Consider the following 13692-nt stretch of genomic DNA (forward strand, 5'->3'; position numbering starts at 1 on the left):
TGTGTGGCCGGGCACCGGCCCGCCGCCCGGCGGTGGGGACGCCGCGCCGAGGCTCCTGGACACCCCCCTCCCGGCGTGGGGCTTGGCGTCCGCGGGCCTGCAGGGTGTTCAGCGTCCCTCCAGCCTTCGGAGGAGCCACAAAGGGAGGGCAGCCAGCTCTCTGGCCATGTATTTATTTCCTCTGTGTTAGGTAGACGCACATCAGAAGAGAGGCGCAGTCTGGTCGGCTCCTGAGGGTGCGGGTGGGATCGCACCCTGGGATGCACGGTTTGGCCTTGGGGCTGCTGTGACAGCCCAAGTGGTTCTCGTGGTGCTCCGACACCTTCCTCTCCTTCGCAGACCTCATCCGAGAAGTTGGAAGTGCTGTTGAGCGAGTAACTTGATAGCAGCTGTTTGACAGGTCACCTCTTTCTTCACATTTTGTCTGTGCCAAGGATACCCACCATGCATCCTAGCATAGGTTGGCAAACCTTCACTTAAAATTGCCACTTAGAATACCCCAACGTTGGAAAATATTAATCCATATGGTTTTCTTTGGCTTAACAAACCTTATTTTTTTTAGGTATGAGAAATTCTCCCTTGCCCCCCCCAAAGGAAGAATACATAATAAAGAAGAGCTTATCTTTGTTTACCTTGGGTCATGTTCTTACCTAGCTGGTTTCATTGGTGTGCTATTTTAGTATAACAATACTAAATAGAAGGAAAATATCTTCCTTTTGCTTTGAGCAATAAACTACTTCTTTGTTCTAGAACCAGGAAGCTTTTATACATAATACTTTGTGTGGACAGAAGTTGGTGACTTTCTTTTTACCCCATAACCAAATACATGAAAACATTCCCTAAGGATTTAAAAAGGGTTACACAGCTCTATAGGTTGTACATCCAAAATTCCAGGAAACAATTTTGCTGTATATTTATTCAAACAATCTAGATTAAATTTAACCCTAAAAAGTGGGCCTGCTCTGTAAATTCCCCCACACTAGGGAATGACTTGATTACATTTAAAGAGTTTACCAAGCATTTTAACCCCTATGAATAATGATTGGAAGGAATAATTGATGGATGAGATTAGGAGCTGATGATAGATGGACCTAGAAGTCTGCCAGCAAAATGCAGAACATGTGAAGTGGTAGAGGTTGCAAAATTTATCTACTTGGGTTTTTGTTTGACAGGCATATCTGAAAACTAAATGTCTACTAATTTAAAAAAGCAGAAAATAATACATTTTGACCTATGTTTTTCACATGCCTAATAAGACTCCTTGAAGCTCTTTCTACTTCCTAAAAACACACTTGATATTAATAAGGACTTTTCTTTTGAAGAAATAAAATTATACCAAATTAATGTGATCTATAGAAAGTTTCTCTAGCATAATTAGTAGTTTGACTTCACTAAGGATACCATTTATCCATGTGATGTCTAACTTCAAAGAGCTTTCATAGCTGTTGCAAGCAACAGGCACAATCTCGAGAAAAGTAGGATATTTACTAATGAAAAGTAGCAGAAATTTAAATTTCTGTAATCACTTTCTTTTGTCGAGATATAATTCAAAAACAGTAATCTCCACTCTTTTAAAGTGTACAATTCAGTGGTGTTAGCATATGCATAAAATAGGGCAAGCATATCTCTAATTCAAGAACATTTTCATCATCCTGAAAGACACCCACAAACCCATTCACTGTCATTCCCATTCTCCCTCCCCTGCATTTGGCAATCACTAATCTACTTTCTGTGTGTGGATTTGCCTTTTCTGGACATTTCATGTAAATGGAATCATACAGTATGTGGCTCTTTGTGTCTTTCACTTAGCAAAATATTTTCAGGATTCCTCCATATTATGCATGTATCAATACTTCATTCCTTTTTATGGCTGAGTAATATTCAGTTATATGGACATACCACATTTCCACTGACTAGTATGAGTAATGTTGCTATGAACACTCATTTACAAGTTTTTGTGTGGGCATAATGTTTTCTGCTCTCTTGGGTGTATACTTAGGTGTGGTATTAGTGGGTCATATGGTAACTCTATTTAACTTCTTGAGGAACTGCCAGACTTTTCCATAGCTGCTGCACTATTTTACATTCCCAACAGCAAAGTATGAGGATTCCATTTTCTCTAACATTTGTTAAAATGTTATCTAGGATAGCCATTCTAGTGGGTGTGAAGTAGTACCTCATTGTTGTCATTTGCATTGACCTAATGCCCCCAATGGCTAATGATGTTGAACATCTTTTTATGTTACTATTGGCCATTTATATATCTTCTATGGAAAAATGTGTTTGATTTATAATCATTTCTAAGTTTATGTATTTTCTTATTTAGTCTTTGAAATATTTCTGTTTTACTGCTAGGAAAGTAAGGTGCAAAGAGGTTAAGTAATTTGCTTGTTTTTAACCTTACAGAGTTGGTAAGAGGAACAGTCTGAATATGAACTTAGGTCTTCTGACTTCGCTTCCTGCATTCTTTCCAGTTCATGAGGCATACAGAACTTAAATTGTGTTTCCAGATTTGCTTGGCTAATCATTGACAAAGTGGTGGCATAATAAATTAAAAAATTAAACAACAACAAAAAGCAGGTGTTGTGGCTATAATGCCTCATATTCACCACATTTTGTTATGCTTTCTCAAATAAATTCTTTGTTCTCTTATCCTAATAAGGTGGATATGATTTCCATCTTTCTTGTGGGGAAACAATCAGAGCAATTAAACCTAGTAACAGCTTCTTAATAGCTAATCTTAGAATCCACTATTCACTAAGACATTGTGCTTTCTCTTCCTCTGCAGCTTCCATGTTCTCTATTTTCTCACTAACTTATTCCCTTTAATATTAAAGCAATTGGACAATTTCACGTTATTCATAAACATTAACATTTTTCTAGATTAAACTGAAATTAACTTTTATTTTTGAACTAGGTGGTTTGCCACTTTCACTTCGAAGTACAGGATTACTAGGGTATATACTTCAGTTTTTATGTGCTAGTCTGTATCAAATACATGCAAAATTCTCAATTCCTTGGAGCATAGGTAGAGTCCATATGTTATTTATTCACCTTTGCATGTCCATTGCCCACCATAGTGCCCGGCACATAGCTGGGGCTCTAACCTTTGTTTAGCGAATGAATACAAATACATTTTTTTGAATTGGAAAAAAAAAAAACAGATTATCTACTACTATTTTTTTTTTAGAATAAAGGTAGTTCAAATTCCAGAAAAAGAAAATATTTCTTATCCCTGGCATATGACCTAAAAACTAATAAATGATAAAAATTAGGTTCTACCTGGCCAGGCGTGGCTCAGCGGTTGAGTGTTGACCTAGGATCCAGGCGATCGGGGTTCGATTCCCGGCCAGGGCACATGCCCGGGTTGCGGGCTCCATCCCTCTTCTCTGGAATAGTTTAAAATATCTGCCCTGTAAACATCTTTTAGAAATCACCTGACAACCTTGGGGGAAGAAAGAGATCCAAGACAACCTTTCTCATTTTTCCTGCTTTTATTGTTTATCAAGTTTCGGTTCTTATTTTCTGTTACATTTTTGGTGAAGAAATCCTTCCACACACACACTTCTCTTTTCTTAACTCTAATAAGTTGACAAAAGCAAATGATTAAATGAATCAGTGGATGCAGGAGTATATGTGCTTTTCTCTTAGAACAATTCAGAGTAAAGTCCTACGCTTTCTAGTTGTATAACCTTTGGCAAATTACCCTCTTCAGACTTCTATTTTCTATTCTGTAAAATGGTAATGATCCCTACCTCACAGGAATCTTGAAAATATTAAATGAGATGTGAGACTATATGAAAAACCTCAATATCTAATAAAAATGCATCTAATAAAAATGAAAAATATATAATACTAAACTGCAACATGTCATATAAATATAAACTTGTCACCATAATTTTTATAAATTGTTTTAGCTTACCAAGAACAAATTTAAGTTGAAAGGATGGTGGAGCTTTAGGGATGGTTTCCCCTAATAAATTGGAACATTTCCAATTTATTATAAATGTTTCCAGGCCATTTAAAATTTAATTTTGGTAGACAATGATTTCTAAACTACATGCTTCTGACGCAGGATAGTTGGGAAAAGTACTAAAGTAAACAGACCTGGAGTAATCTTGCATTATCATTTATTAGCCTGTGACTTTGGACAAGTGAATTTCTGTCTGTAAAATGGGATAAATACACTTACTTTATAGGGTAGTTATGAGGAAAGATATTAGTGTAATGCCTCGCATTTAATAGGCATTCATATTGTTAATTTTTTTTCTTTGCATGTATGAGTCTCTGACATGGATGAGCATGAGGTGTTGGGTTCTGCTATTTTAAGGCTGCATGGTGTAGTGGAAAGAACATTAGGCCCTAAAGCAGAGTTTTAGCCTGTGTATTGCACTTACTAGCCATTGGCCTTAGACAAGTCACCTGCTCAGCTTCTTGTTTCCATACCTATAAAAAAAGAGCAAGAGAACTAACACTTTTTGAGAACCCATTTTATATGCATTTACTAGGCAGTTTAACAAATCTTACCTCATTTAATCCTCCCAGTAACCCTACCAGGCAGAGAATTGTCATTTCCCATTATATTAGATGAAGAAACAGAGGTGCAGGAATTGGATTTTCAGAAGTCCGCTTCGTGTCCACTTGCCTCCCCCGCGCCCCAGTCCTGTCCATGTTATTTTGTTCCTTACAGCTATCCCCTCTGGGGAATGACAGGGTGTGTCTCTACATACAGGGGCTACCAAATGGGGAGAATACTACAAACTGAAATACTAAGTGTATAAAAAACTAAACCAATGCAGGTTTAGACTACTAATTTATTAATGATTTCCATTAATAAAATACAAATAGAGGACTGTTAATGTGTCCTGATGCTTAGGAGTAGTAATTTAAGTTTTTTAATACTTGTGTTGTTTATAACCTCTTTACTTAAATAATTTATTAGTCTTCATTGTATTTCTGATTTGACCAGGTAAAGGAGAAGGAGTAGGTAGTTGTCATAAAGGGAAATATAAGCTTCTTTGATGGGGTGTGGGTGTGGGTGTGGGTGGAAAAGGTGAGAAGTACAGTTCTGTGGCAGTTTGGCATTTACTGAAACTAGACTCTTGGAAACAAGTAGGGAAAACCTACATTATAATTCTTTATCCACTAGCAGACTTGCAGAGTCATTTAAAAAATGAACCTGCCTTTGTCAGCTGGTTTGTAAAGAGCTATTGATTATACTCTTGAAAGATAGTGATATTGTCTTTCCTTTGATATGGGTTGCCAAAGCTTTTGCTGTGGGTTTCATTTTATTTGATCAGATTCAGTGATATTGATTTGGCATTTTTGTAAGCCTTGTGCTAGGGATATGCAAAACAACAACAAAAAATGTCTTGGGATATTGCAAAATAAATTGTGATTCAGTAATAGTATAGAAGGTTTAGAAATTCTCCCTGTTGAGGCTTTAGTTACCATTTTTATTCTGTTGAGTAGAAGTGGGAATTCCTATATTTAGGTTAGAGAATTTTTATCAGAGTGGCTAGAATTGCACTATGGAAATTCTCATTGGTATTGAAGGCTACTTTTTTTTTCTTTTCTTTTTTCTTCCAGAAATCGAAGTGTGGTGGGCTATATCTAAGAGGTAGAAAACATGGTTCTTGTTTTCAGACAAGAGTATATTTTTAATTAGGAAGGCAGTGAAGGAGGAAACAAAGTAAAAGGACATAGGGTTTTTAAAGCTTGCACTTGCTCTTTGTAAAATCACTTTAGTTGTATTGAGCTTTGGTAAGATACCATAGGTGTCTCCTGATGGATACTGTCAGAAGCAACCCAACCCTCTGAAAACTGGCAGTTGTGTGTCTTGTGTATCTTACTCATTCTATAGTGTTCTCTTTGCTTTACAAAAATGACTGTTTGGTCTAAGTGCCAAATGGTTCCTCTTTTGGGTACTTAGCTGTTTATCTCCTGTGGACTGGGTCTCCTTTTTCTGATGGCTACCAGAAAGCCAGGGCCAGGTTTGTGGCACACCCCAGAGTGGGCATATAGGTTTCATGCTGTACATTTTTTATCCTTTTTATTGGCACCATTATTGGTGTTTTCTTTATTCTTTTGCTTTTATTGTTTAATTTATTAACTTCTTAGGTTCATGTATTCTTATAAGTCTCATTAATCCTTTTCAGAACAAAATAGGGGTATATATAAATAAATATACATGAAATACATGGAGGAACATATCAAGGGAAACAGATTAATGTAGTAGAGACTGTATATGGCAAATGGGTTTATTTCATGGGTCAGCTTTGATTGAGTAATGGTGGCTGAGTGAAGCACTACATTACGAGGTAGTTGGAGGCACCATGTGGATTTAGTGGGAAAAGTTAGCGTGATCATTGAGCATTGTTGTTGTCGTGGGTGTAGGACTATTAATGGGCAGTGTTTGCCATCCCTGTTGTAGACAAAATATACAGGATGCTGGATAGTACAATGGGTGAGTGGCTTTTAAGTTTAGAGTTAGGTTTTGCCGAGTGAGATGTGGATTTGGGAAACAAGCTGGTTATTTGGGAGGCTGGCAGTCAGATTGGTTCAGCTAGAATGAAACGTCTGCAGTGTGTTAAACAGAAATGAAGTTGGTGGAAAAAGGGAAAAAGGGGGTATGGGAGGCCTTCTTCCACAGTCCTGTCCAGAATGCCACATTGTGTTTAGTTGTCCTGACTCCTTAGTCTCCTCTGACAGTTTCTCAGACTTTCCTGATTTTTTTAAATGACCTTGACAGTTTTGAGGAGTCCTGGTCAGATATTCCATAGAAATCTGTCAACTTGGATTTGTCTGATGTCTTCCTCATGATTAGAATGGGACTATGGATTTTTTGAAATAATACACAAAGTTTAGTTGCCCTTCTCATCATGTCATTTGAGGGGAGTGCCTGATATTTTCGTAACATTACTGGTGATGCTAACTTAGATCACTTGGTTAAGGTTGTGTTTGCCAGGTTTCTCCACTGTAAGGTTACTATTTTTCCTTTTCTATACTTTATTTTTGGAAGTGATTCACTAAGTTCAGCCTGTCCTCAAAGTGGGAGGGGGAATTAAAGGAGCTTTCTTTTTTAAAAATGTAATATTCCTTTAGATGGGTGTACCATATATTTTATTCAACTGTTCCCCTGTTGGTAGGTATTTAGATGGTTTAGTATGTCTCTGTACTTAAGAGAATTAGTCTGACTTCGAGTATTTGCATTTTGTCAAGCACTAAGATACTTAGTAAGAGTACAGTATATTAACTACTTGTGAAAAAAGACTTTGTTACTAGAGCAGAGATAGCAGGCATTAGTGAGTAGTAAATACAGCGCTCTGTAATATTTTATGATAACATTGGTAGACATTGGCATCAGTAGTTAGTGTATTTAACTTAAGAGCTTGACAGGACTCAGTTTCAGTAGTGAAAGTTGTTAGGGCTGAGGAAAGAAGGACAAGTTAGAGGAAGAAGAAAGAAAAAAGAGGTCAGTTAATAGAGAACATGGAGAGAAAAGGGATCAAAGACAAGAATTCAATTAAATTTTGTGAGCACAAAGCCTTTCCTCTGAGGAAGAAAAAATAAGGTGCTCTAGTTCCTTCTTCATTTTAGGGACACTTATTCAGTTCGGTTTATTTTATGTGACCTTTAGAAACAAAATACACAAAGAATTATAAAATGACACTGACTTTTTTCCTTCAGTCAGTCATTTACTAAGTGATAAATCTCTAGTTTCCTATAGAAACTGGCATGACTGAGGGGACTACTTCAAAAAAGCTGATAGTTTATATTAAGTAAATTTTAATGAGTGATGGTAAGAGTTATTGGATTATTGTCAAATTGCATGTCAGGTTTTCTTTTTTCTAAATGTAGCCTAAGCTATAAGTATAATGCTTTATTTAATATATTATTTTTATGGAATTTAAGAATTTTGAAGGAATTTAATGATCATAGAAATTTTACAGGTAGATCAAGAGAGCATTCATTTTCATTATGCTAGTAGTTTTCTAGGGGCTTATTAATATCATTATACTTATGAGGTCATTTTAGAATTTGTATATATAGTTGTATCTTCCTTCTGGCAGGAGATTAAAGGTGTCAACTCCCATGGACTCTTGATTCTGGGGAGCAGGGGTAGGGGAAGTCTCTGTACCCCCAGACATCAGGGGGTAGATTTTAAAGTTACCCTTCATGCTCCTGAAAGCAGGAGTATGGCCATATTTGGCACACATGTTTGATTATCAGTGCTTATTCTGGAAAATAATCACTTTCCGTATTTCTAAAGAAAATAAACTAAATCCTTATAAAATTTACCACTTAAAATATCTCCAGACTAACTCAGTTGTATTTGGCACATGTAGAAAAGGGACAGAGATACAATAGAAAGTAAAATTGACTCAGTCCCTGACCTTCCAGAGCATATACTTTTAATAGATGCTAAAGTTTGTGCTTGGCAATATAGGCTATGATAGAAACATGTGGGAATGGAAGGGCTAGGTAAGCAAGTGTCAGATCATGCTTGGTCCCTCCCAAAGCCGTTAAGACAAAGAGGTCATCAGAAAGCCATCAGGAAAACCAGGAAGGTGAGGTATCAAAGACATCAGCAACAGTGCTAATTTCTAGTTAAGATTTTACATATTTTGTATGTGATCACATTTTCTTCATGGAAGCCTTCACATGGACTATTATGTCAGTAATTTAAGGATCTTTTTCTTAAGATTAGAAAGTAATTTCATTTATCTCTGGAAAGGAGGAGAAATGTAGCACTTGTAATATTTTCCTTTAAACTTCTTTCTGATAGAAGATTTTATAGGCCTAGTTTTAGATCAAGAAAATAAGATTAAGCAATGATTAGATTTTCATAGAATTGAGTTTAAATCAGGAATTACTGCTTTTAAAGCACTTTGACCAAAGATGATTCTTGTACGTACATATTATAAAGTAAAACTACTTTTGGTTTTTTATTATTTCATTTACATAAATTTGTTTTAGTCCCAGCTCATGATTTTTAAAGCCTGTGAACAACAAAGTGTCCTTAATCATCAAATTATAGAAAATGAAAATCGAAATCTATATCAGATTATTTGTTTTCCAAGGATGAGTGCAAAAAAAAAAAAGTCTAAGGATTGTTCTAACATTAAATAACAAACAAAAGCACATGTCCTCTCCCCTGTGAAATCTTTATTAATCTTAAACTTTATTAAAATATTTTTAGCTTTACTTTTTAAAAAAAATTTATCTTTATTGTTGAAAGTATTACAAATGTCCCCTTTTTCCCCCCTTTATCCCCTCCACCCTGTACCGTTTCCCCCAGGCCTTCACCACACCATTATCTGTGTCCATATATGCGTATATTAGCTCTTACTTTTTAACACGTAGATTGAGACTTTATTAACGTTTTACTACCCTCCACTATTTGCTCCTGTGTAATTATTTATGTTAATAAACAGTGTTTAGAGACCTATTGTATTCTAAGTAATTCAACAAATAAATATGTAATCAGACAAGAAGAAAAAATATAAGGCATTCAGATTGGAAAAGAGGAAGTAAAACTGTCAGTATTTGCAGATAATATGATATGATCTTTAGAGAACCCTAAAGATTCTACAAAAAAAAACTACTCAAACTAATAAATTAATTCAGTAAAGTAACAGATATAAAATTAATATTCAGAAATTAGTTGCATATTTATACACTAATAATGAACTATCAGAAAGGGAACTGGCCCGGTCGGGTGTGGCTCAGCTGTTGAGCATCGACCTTGTGTTAATCAGACAAGAAGAAAAAATATAAGGCATCCAGATTGGAAAAGAGGAAGTAAAACTATCAGTATTTGCAGATGATATGATATGATCTTTAGAGAACCCTAAAGATTCTACCAAAAAAACCTACTCAAACTGATAAATTAATTCAGTAAAGTAACAGGATATAAAATTAATATTCAGAAATTAGTTGCATATTTATACACTAATAATGAACTATCAGAAAGGGAACCGGCCTGGTCAGGTGTGGCTCAGCTGTTGAGCATTGACCTAGGATCCAGCAAATTGCAGTTCAATTCCTGGTCAGGGTACATGCCCGGGTTGCGGGCTTCATCCCCAGTTGGGGGTGTGCAGGAGGCAGCCAATCAATGACGACTCTCTCATCATTGATGTTTCTATCTCTCTCTCCCTCTTCCTTCTTCTCTGTGAAATCAGTAAAGATATATTTTAAAAAAAGAACTTAAATATAAGTCTCAAAACCATAAAACTCCTAGAAGAAAACATAGGCAGTAAAATCTCTGGTATTTCTCTTAGTAGTATTTTTTTCTGATATATCTCCTTGAGCAAGAGAAACAAAAGAAAAAAATAAACAAACGGGACTACATCAAACTCTAAACAGTTTTTGCACAGCAAAGGAAACCATAAAAAAAATGAAAAGACAATCTACTGAATGGGAGAAGATATTCACCAATGATACATATGGTAAGGGGTTAATAACCAAAATTTATAAAGAACTCATACTATTCAACACCAAAATATATATATATCCAATTTAAAAATGGGCAGAGGACCTGAATAGACATTTCTCCAGAGAGTACATGCAGATGGCCAATAGTCATGAAAAGATGCTCAATGTCACTAATTGTCAGAGAAGTGCAAATTAAAACCACAATTTGATATCACCTCACACCTGTTAGAATGGCTACCATCAATAAATCCACAAAAAATTAATAAAAACAAGTGTTAGTGAGGATGTGAAGGAAAAGGAACCCTCTTGCCCTGTTGGTGGGAATGGAGATTGGTGCAGCCACTGTGGAAAACAGTTTGGAGGTTTCCCAAAAAACTGAAAATGGAACTGCCTTATGACCCACTGACTCCAAGTCTAGTTATTTATCTGAAGAAACCCAAAACACTAATCCGAAAGAATATATGCACCGCTATGTTCCTTGTAGTGTTACTTACAACAGCCAAGATATGGAAGCAACCCAGGTGCCCATCAAGAGACAAGTGGATAAAAAAGTTGTGGTCTCCCTAGCTGGTTTGCCTCAGTGGTTAGAGCATAGGCACATGGACTGAAGGGTCCCAGGTTTGATTCTGGCCAAGGGCACGTACCTCTGTTGAAGGCTTTGGTTGGGGCATGTGTGGTAGGCAATCAATTAATGTGTCTCTCACATTGATGTCTGTCTCTGTCTTCCCCTTCTAGTCTCTCTGAAAAGAAAAAAATGGAAAAAAATATCCTCTGGTGAGGATTAAATAAATAAAACTGTGGTGTATACACATACACATGCACACACACAATGGAATTGAACTATTACTCGGCCATAAAAAGAATGCAGTCTTACCATTTGTGACAGCATGGATGGACCCAGAGGGTATTATGATAGGTGAAATAAGTCAGTCAGAGAAAGACAAATATCATATGATTTCACTTATATGTGGGATCTTAAAAAACAAAAGAAACGCACAAACAAAATAGAAACAGACTCAGACACAGAGAGCCAACTAGTGGTTGCCAGAGGGGAGGGGTTTGGGGGACTTGGTGAAAGAGGTGAAGGGATTAAGAAGTACAAATTGGTAGTTATAGTCACGCGGATATAAGTACAGCATAGGAAATATAGTCAGTAATATCGCAGTAACTGCATATGGTGCCAGGTTGGTACTGGAAATATCGGGGGAACACTTTGTAAAGTATATGATTGTCTAGTCACTGTGCTGTACATCTGAAACCAGTACAAAATAATATTGAAAGTAAACTAATTGAAAAAAACAAAATAATTATCAAATATTTAAAAAACACAAATAAATATGACTTGATATGTTCTGTCATTGAATCTCCACTCAGCTTAGTTATTCTCTGTGGTAAGTGTAATAGAGAATAGCGTAAGATAAAATACTAGCACTAAGGAGGGGGAGAATGGTAACATCCTCACAAAGAGTGTTGTGTGAAGCTAAGCTAAAGTTAAAACTAAGGAATTTCTTCGACTAGATAGATAAGCAGAGAGAGCATCTGCCAGAGTACAAACAATGAAACATTATAGGTTCAGAGAACTGCATTTGGTTTTTTGCTGACGAGAAGGACATGAAATAGAGAGAGGCATGATCTGGAAAAGACTTGGGTCTTGCAGAAGAGTTGACCAATAAGGACCATACAGGATTTTAAAGTAGAGTAGTGCAAGGGGAGAGTCTGGAATAGGAAAGTCTTTCAGAGGTTATGCAGTGATGGAGGTAATAGTGTTGTGGAAGAGGAAAGAGTCAACAGGTTCTGTGGCGTTTATATAGAGGGTATAGGAAAAGAGTAACTTCCAAGTTTCTCTTAGGTTTTCGCTTTGGATTTTATAACGTGTGTGGGTGCATGCGCACATTCGAGAATGTAGGCAAGCTTATCAAATACTATAATTTTATCAAATTTTAAAGTAATTTCAGACTTACAGAAAAGTTATACAAATAATTCAAAGAATTCTCATATACTCTCACCCCAAATTAGCCGAATGTTAACTTTTTACCACATTTGCTTTTCATAAAGGAATAAAATGTTATTTTATTTCTGAACCTTTTGAGAGTAATTTGTAGACATGTCCCTTTGTCCCTAAATACTTCATTGTGCATTTCCCAAAAAACAAGCATATTTTCTTATATAACCACAGTACAACCATCAAAGTTAGGAAATTAACATTGACACAATACTGTTGCCTTTATTCAAATTTTGCTAAATTTTCTAATGTCCTTTTGAGTAAATGAGAATTTTTCCCCTAGTATAGTATCCAGTCTAGGATCATGTATTACTTTTATTTATCCTACTTCTTTATTTTTCTTTAATTTGGAGCACGTCTTTTGTCTTTTTGTGTTTTATGATATGACATTTTTGAAGAATACAGGTCATTTGTTCTGTAAAAAATACTTCTACCATTTGAGTTTGTCTGATGTTTCCTCCTGATTAGATAGGCTATCCATTTTTGGCTGTGATACTACAGCAGAGTACCAGTGAATCATATCTGGAGGTTCATGCTGGTGTTGCAATACTAGTGATAAAAATTCTTATCACTTGGTTATGGTGGGTCCTCCAGGTCTCCCTACTGTAAAATTACTTTTTTTTCTTTATAATTAATAAGTATATTTTGGGAAGGTACTTTGAGACTCTTAATACCCTATTTTTCTTAAAAGTTTTTACCTGCTAATTTTAACATGATAATTTTTATATCATTCTTTGTCCTTTTGACATGTATGTACTCATAAATCTTTGAGCACTTCCTTATATTCTGGCAAAAGATGTTCAAGAGTCATCTTCTACCTTCCCTACCCAAGTTGGAATACCTTTTTTTTTTTCAAGCAGCCCTGATTCTGTTTATTGGGAATAGTATTTAGAAATCTAGATCTAGGCACATATGCCCATTGCTACTAAGAGGTCATTGAATTTAGGCCCTTTATGAGGGTTCTCCAGAGAAGTAGAACCAATAGGATATATAAGAACATTTATCATAAGGAATTGGCTCATGTGGTTTTTGGAGGGGAGGGCTGGAGGCAGGAGACCCAGGGGTAACCAATGTTCCAGTTTGAAGAACATCAGACGGGGAGAGCTGGTGTTGTAGACTGAGTCCTAGGGCACTCTACTGAAGAACTCTCTTATTAGGGGAGGGTCAGTCTTTTTGTTCTGTTTAGGCTTTCAGTTTACTGGATGAGGCTCACTCACAGTATGGAGAGTAATCTGCTTTACCGATTAAAATGT

The 13692-nt window shown here is 36.2% G+C and overlaps 1 protein-coding gene across 1 annotated transcript in view; it reads left to right on the top strand.

The window, feature by feature from the left end:
- SESTD1 (SEC14 and spectrin domain containing 1) overlaps positions 1-13692 on the top strand; it is a 76483-nt gene that overhangs the window by 731 nt on the left and 62060 nt on the right. The gene's annotated exons all lie outside the window — the stretch shown is intronic.

The sequence above is a fragment of the Miniopterus schreibersii genome (assembly GCF_964146895.1).
Source record: "Miniopterus schreibersii genome assembly, chromosome: 7".
Lineage (NCBI taxonomy): Eukaryota > Metazoa > Chordata > Mammalia > Chiroptera > Miniopteridae > Miniopterus > Miniopterus schreibersii.